Below are 7879 nucleotides of genomic sequence, written 5' to 3'. Positions count from 1 at the left end.
CTGTTTATCAAGCAAGAAACCAACGCATCTCCTTGAACTGACCACGATCCATCTCACAAATCCAGGCTGTATCTTGAATCATCACGTTTGGTAGCGATTCAACCACTGTGTCGCCTAGCCATATGAACCGACGTACAGAACCATCGTGCCCCTTATACTCCTTTTGTTCCATAGAATCTATGGAACAACATTATTTCCAAATTCTTCTCTTTAACAAAATACGAACTATCGCCTGATTTTTCTCCGTCAAAAGGACTGGAAAAAAGGATGAATAATGAATTGGGATGGAGTATCGAACCATCATGGCCCCATGAAATCACTTTGTACATTAATTTATTAAATTAAAGTAATCGAGTCGAACTGTCATCTGGTGCGTTTTGAAGATCCATGAAAGCACTTTGTATATATTAAATATTATATTACATAAATATGCAACATGTAACATTTAGGTATATCGGGTTTTGTGATATAGTATCTGAATATATGGGTTTATATTTAATTTAATAATATAATAAGTTAATACATATAGCCTATAATGATTGAGTGGGTAGTTTATGATTCGGTGCTTTTGCCACTTCAAAATGTGGTATCCTTTTATAGTTTCAAACGAAGCACATTTGTTGTTTCGACGTGTTGGTTCGGTATTATTTCAAAAGGTGGCATTCTTTTATAATTTCAACCGAAGCATGCAGGTTTTTTCTAAGCAATGCGACTTTAAACCAAATTGGAAGAGTTGTATATATAATATATGAAGAGTTGTGACTTTTTATTAAGGGTGTGATGTATTTAAAAGTACTTTGGAAGGTTGTGACTTTTTAAAGAGGTATTATATATTTAAAAACGTTACATCCAAACCATTGTGTCTCTATCCAAACCATTATGTCTTTAGGTTACTTTTTGTAGGGTTATATAATATGTTTTTATATGTTTAGTATTAAATATATCAAGGTATTAAAGTGTAAATGTTATGCCTATATAAGCCTTTGTATTCTTCTATCAAAGAAATGAAAATCACATTTATAATTTCATTCATGGTATCAAGCCACCCAAGTGGTTGAGTTTCCCTTGATCTCCCCCATTCCCCCCCCCCAACCCTTTGTCTTCCTCTTTCCTTCCTTTCTTCTTCTCCCTCTTGCCTGTCGTTTTCCCTATGATAACTATCAAATTATCGGCATTAGACTACATATATTGGCACAAACAAATTCTCCGTCTCCTTTACCATCAACATCTCTTGTCTCATGTAGATGGGTCATAATCTATTCCACCACAAATGATTCAAAGCACTGATAAACAAGTTGTCAATCCCGAATATACTACTTGGTTGCAAGAAGAACAACAAGCCATCATTATTCTTAATGCCTCTCTAACCGAAGAATCTCTTGCCGTGACCATGGGTTCTTCCTCGGCTCGGGATATTTGGATTGCCCTCGAGGTGACCTTTTGTAATACTTCCGTTGAACGTGTGCAAAACTTGCGTGATAATCTTCGTGCTCTCAGAAAGGGGGTGACAAAACTGTGGCTGATTTTGGCTGAGAATTTTAAATCTAGTTGTGATCAATTACATGCCGTTGGACATTCCATGGACTCGATGGATCAACTCCATTGGTTTTTATGTGGCCTTGGTAAAACATTTGAAAGCTTTTCTACAACCATTCGATCTTCTCATCCCACACCGAGCTTTGCGGACCTATTGGCTAGCGTGGAGAGTCATGAACTCTTCGTTAAAAATTTGAATTATGATACTATGCCACAGGTCGTTGCTTTTTCTACCTAAACTGCAAGGCCTGCCCAACAGGCCCATCATGGCTGTTCTAATCAGCCAAACAGGTCACGGCAACCTTCCTTCCACAACCGGCCCAACAAGCCCAACAGACCGCACTTTAGTCAGTTCCGTGGGCCCTCTCGTGGACAGTATGGGAAGCCATTTTCTCATCCGCAGTCTCAGAATTTTCGTCCACCAACCTCTCAGTTATGTTACAAAACCGGGCATTCGACATCTCAATGTTGGCATCTTGTTCCTTTACAGCCTCGACTCCAACCTCGGATGAACAAATTGCTCAAGCATTTCATGCACAATGTCATTTGAACACCATTGTTCCCGACTAGACATCTGATGCAGGTGCCTCCACACACATGCTTCCTAATTCTAATTCTCTTCTAAACTCCACTCTGGTTCACGGTAACAAAAAAGTTTACTTTGGTAATGGCGAGTCATTACAAATTTCTCATATTGGTAACACCAAGTTGCTTGGTAATCTTGAACTTAATAATGTTTTAGTTATTCCAAACCTCATGGAAAATCTTCTATCTATTGGCAAATTAACGGAGGATAATCCGGTTGATGTTATCTTTTCTAATCCTTATTTTTATATTCAGGATCGTCGAACCAAGCAAACAATAGCCCTGGGTTGTCGTGAAGAGGACCTTTATGTCCTTGGTGACAATAATAAAGCTTTAATAGCTTCTCAAAAATGTCCTAAAGCTTATCTTGGCCATGTGAATTTTGATGTGATTTCTCTACTTAAAAATAATGGCTCTTTGTGCTTTGCTTCAGTGTTACCAAAACCTAGTCTTTGTAGTCCTTGTGAACTCGCGAAGTCAAAAAGACAATCCTTTCATCTTAATAATAAAAGGGCCATTTCACCACTTGAATTAATACGTGCTGACCTATGGGGACCGTCACAGGTAAAATCGGTTAATAATTTTTCATATTATGCGGCATGTCGACGATTACTTTAGATTTATATGGTTATATCCATTAAAAGCCAAATCAGAATTTGTTAGATGCTTTGTCCATATTTATACCATTTGTCCAAACTCAATTCTCCTCAAAAATAAAAACCTTTCAAACTGATGGTGGCACCGAATTTACTAATAATCGTGTGTGACTCATGTTTGAAAAAATGGCACGTTTCATCGTATGTCGTGCCCCTATGCTCCTCAACAAAATGGTTGTGTCGAAAGGAAGCATAAACACGTTGTTGAAACCGGTTTAGCTATGATGTTCCATGCCAAACTTCCCACAAAATTTTGGGTTGATGCTTTTTCTTCAGTCGTGTTTGTCATTAACCGACTACCTTCGACATTACTCCAATGGAAGTCACCGTTTGAACTTCTCTACCACCAACGTCCAAACTATTCATCTTTTCAGTCCTTTGGTTGTCGTGTATATCCTTACCTTCGTGACTATACTCCTCACAAATTATCACCTAGGAGCATTCCTTGCATTTGTGGTATATATGTTACATGTAATGCCCGTTTTGATGAACACTATTACCCTCTTGACAACACCACCGATGCTTCACCAATGACTCATGTTGATATAACAACCTTTATTGATGTCAATTCAGATGTCATTGATCCCAACTTAAATACCTCTTCTCAAACACCAAACTACAACTCTAACCAAAACATCTCTACCAATACACAGCCCCATACCTCGGCCCAATACCACACTCCCCTCATTGTCCCATTTTTTCCGGTCCAACAATAGAAGCCTCATTTGTTTCCTCTAGTCCAGATAATGGCGGCCCAACTACCAGTGATCCAGCCCGATTGTTGTTTCCTCTGGCCCAACAGTTGACCCACCTCCTCACAGCCCAAACGCTGAATCTACTAGCCCAGCAACTAGCCCGCCATCTGCTTCTGTTGGACCATCAGTTGTTCCTTTCGGCCTACACTATACTGGCCCATCTCTCGTTTTGGACCAAATCCCTTTGGTCCAAGCTCATCCTACCTTTCCTACTTCGACACCACAAATTCCTACTCCTCCACCTCTTCCGTCTCACCCAATGATCACTTATGCTAAAGATGGAATATTCAAACCTCGCCATCGTGTTGATCTGACACATACGGATCACATTCCTTTTCATCGGGCTTTGTTTGCCATGTCTGATCGTACGACTTTTAATATGGCCTCTAAAGATCCCAAATGGGTAAGTGCCATGGAAAATGAATTCTCTGCTCTTAGCAAAAATAATACTTGGACGCTTGTCCCTCGTCCATTAAATAGTAATGTGGTCGGTTCCAAATGGATCTTTCGTACCAAATTCAAGAGTGATGGATCTGTTGATCGTTACAAAGCACGACTTGTTGCGCAAGGATTTACACAAGTTCCCGGTCTTGACTATTCTCACACCTTTTAGCCCAGTTGTTAAAGCTGCCACCGTTCGCACTGTTCCCGCTTTAGCCGTTATAAATGGCTGGAAGCTTCATCAATTGGATGTTAACGATTCTTTCTTACATGGGCATCTTTCTGGAAACGTGTATATGGAACAACCAAAGGGCTTTATTGATCCTAAATTCCCATCTCATGTTTGCAAGCTAAATAAGTCTATCTATGGGCTCAAGCAAGCCCCGCGATCCTGGTTTCATCATCTTAGTCTATTTCTAACAAATAACGGTTTTCTTGTAGTCGTGCTGGCCCATCTCTATTTATCTTCAAACGTGACTCTTGTATCATGTATCTGCTTGTCTATGTCGATGATTTAATTCTCACCAGTAATCAGACATATGTCATGAACTCTTTCATTGCCTCTCTCAATAAAGAATTTGCCATTAAGGATCTTGGGAAACTCAACTACTTTCTGGGATTGGAGGTTACCTACACTCACCATGGTCTTTTTCTACACTATGGATATTTTTACTCGTGCTAAGATGTTGGATGCTATATTTGCAACAACACCTTTAAGCACCAATGTGTCTTTTGTTTCTGCAGGTACCTCTTTTTCGGTTGTTACACATTATCGTTCTATCGTAGGAGCTCTCCAGTATCTAACGATCACAAGACCTGACATTGCGTATGCCGTAAATCAAGTCAGTCAGTTTCTACATGCTCCCACCACTACTCACTTTCAAGAAGTAAAATAGATTCTGCGCTATCTCAAGGGTACTGTTGCATTTGGTCTTCACTACAATCGTCCCACTCACACTTCGCTTCTTGGTTACTCAGATGCTGATTGAGCATGCTGTCTCGAAACACGGTGATCTACTTATGGATATTCTATTTTTTTGGGAGGGGGGGATCTAATTTCGTGGAGTGCCTAAAAAGTAGCCAATTGTTGCTCGTTCCAGTTGTGAATCAGAATATCGAGTCATGGCGAATACAACTGCAGAAATTGTTTGGCTTACTCATCTTCTACAAGAACTTCATGACTTACCATCGACACGTCCAACAATTCTTTGTGACAATCAAAGTGCTATTTTTCTCACTCAGAACCCGGTTTCACACAAAAGGGCAAAATATATCGATCTTGATGTAACGACCCTTGTTCTGTCATTCTAATGTCAGAACTTCTAAACCCCGAAACTCTGCCCGTTATTAGGGTAATAACTCTAATCACTGGTACGATACTTTATCCGATCGATTGAAACAGATCTGATGGATGTTTAAGTGCTGCCAATAGCTGGCTATACTTTGTCATTCATTGTGAGGGTTTTGATCTCGTGATTATCGTTAAAGTTGAATTGAGTTAATACACTAATGCGAGTTCCGTTGTGTCTAGAAATTTTAACTCATAACCAGGGGGCTGCTAAATTAGAATACTTAACAACTAAGTAAATTTAATAGTTAAGTAAACTTAGTAATTAAATAAACTTAGTCATTAAGTAAACCTACTGAGTAAGTACACTTAGCAGTTAAGCAAGTTAAGTAAATTAATTAATCTGCTAATTAAGTTAAGTAAGATTAATCAACTATCTCGATGTAAATTATCTGTTTATTAGTACACCATTTAAAGTTGGATTAATTAATTAATTAATTAAGATTAATTAACCAGCTAATCAAGTTAATCAGTAAACAACCAAAGTCTAATAAAAAGATATACATGAGGTAGATAATATCTAAACAAGTATATATGTGGTAGATATTATCTAAGGAAATTAATATATAAGGAAGATTTTATCTAGGGAAAATCCACCTGAGGAAGATAACACCTAGGGAAATTCTATATAAGGGTAAGGCTTATCCCCTTACCTATAAATAGGAGGCCTAGGAATTCATTTCCTTTGCTCATTTCTTCTATTCTTCTCTCTATACGTTGGTGTTCTAACCAATAATCACCGTTACGATCTTCTGTCCGATCGATTCGAGAACCAACTAACGAATGCCAAAGTGCTGTCAGAATAAGACTATACTTTGTGAATTTCGTTAAGGTTCTAATCTCGTGACCATCGTTAGGTTTGATATGGTTTTACACAAATACGTATTCCACTCTGTTAAACTATATGTTTAACTATCAGAATACTCTCAACTATACACTTACAATCAAACAAGCTGTTTTAATCATCAGAAGGTTCAGAACAATAACATATATGCTTAATTATCAGAAGAAGTAGAATCAAGAAGCTTGTTAAATCAATACTGCATGCTTATAATGTGAATCATTCTGTTTTTATCAACAATGTTTTACAATACTCCAATTATTTTCAAAGTTATAATTACAGGGATTAAGTCGTGGTTATCTTGAATCACTGGCTAGTGGGGTATTGTGCACATTACTAATTTCTCACGGTTAGGTTCATCAACCTAACAGTGATAATCATCACTACTTGGGTGAAAGGACCCAATAGTGGTATGACCATCGTCACCAGGGTGTGACACGGCGCCAGATAAAAATAAGATAGAAGCCATTGTAATCGCTCTTATGCTGTAATCTATAACAATGTGTCATTTTTGTACCAACTGAATGAACTCACCAGTATTTCCTGCTGACCAAATGTTTTTAAAACGCGTTTCAAGTAATTACAGTAGATCGGAATAGGAGTTGGACACGGCACCAAAAGGCTTACAGAAGTGGCTTAATTTATCAATTAAATTAAATTAAGAAAAGTTGTTTTATGTATTCGAGTTTATCCCATATTAAAGCTACCTTTCAAAACATGGTTTTATTCCATCTATTTAATAAATAAAATCCGGTGTTTTCTAAACTCTGATATTTTTCCTAACTCACGGTCCTGATGAAATTTCCGCTGCACTACTTTTCTAAATAACCACCGGTACCACTGAACTGGTTCGCGGCTCCCGATTCCGTCCAGGGTGGGGTCGAGGGACGTGACACTTGATTATCATTTTCTACGTGAATTTGTTGATACTGGAAAACTTACGACTAAGTTTGTTCCTACCAAGCTTCAGGTGGTGGATATCTTCACAAAGAGTATTCTAAGTTCTCAATTTAATATGTTTCGATAGATGCTTCGACTTGGCCCTCCACCGTTCAGCTTGCGAGGGGATGTTAGTTAATATGTTTTTATATGTTTAGTATTTAATATATCAAGGTGTGAAAGTGTAAATGCTATGCCTATATAAGCCTTTGTATTCTTCTATCAAAGCAATGAAAATCACATTTACAATTTCATTCAGATATCAAGATTACGACACTTATGGAGTCACACATTATCGGCCTATGTTGTGATTTGGAGCTACCATTTTGTGTCGCCAGTATATAGACGGTTGGACGTTCTTCAAAAGACCATCTATACCAAGCGATCTCCTCTAGGGAATGAGAGGCTTGAACATATGACATTCTTAGATTTGGTGCGAATAACACTTTTGAAAAGAAAAAAGAAAAAAAAAAAACCCTTGTGGTTCAGATGTAAAAAAATGTTTAAAAAAAAGTAAACATAATTTGTTCCATAATTCCATAACATACAGTCACACGTTATCATAAGTTTTACATTGTTTTCTGTCAATGTCTCTTTATTGCCATATATTTAGATCAATCTAGACAAAGTAAAATTCTTTTCAAATATTTTTTTTAACAGCTAAGCTTGCACCTTATAAATCCTTTAACATCTTTTAATGATTGAATCTTAGTCTTAGAGAATTATTCTCCTTGACCACAATGCCGAAGCCTAAAGCCTAAGTGGCAAACAAATTCTT

Source organism: Helianthus annuus, chromosome 15 (assembly GCF_002127325.2).
Source record: "Helianthus annuus cultivar XRQ/B chromosome 15, HanXRQr2.0-SUNRISE, whole genome shotgun sequence".
Classification (NCBI taxonomy): domain Eukaryota; kingdom Viridiplantae; phylum Streptophyta; class Magnoliopsida; order Asterales; family Asteraceae; genus Helianthus; species Helianthus annuus.
Note: the sequence above shows the minus strand (reverse complement) of the source record.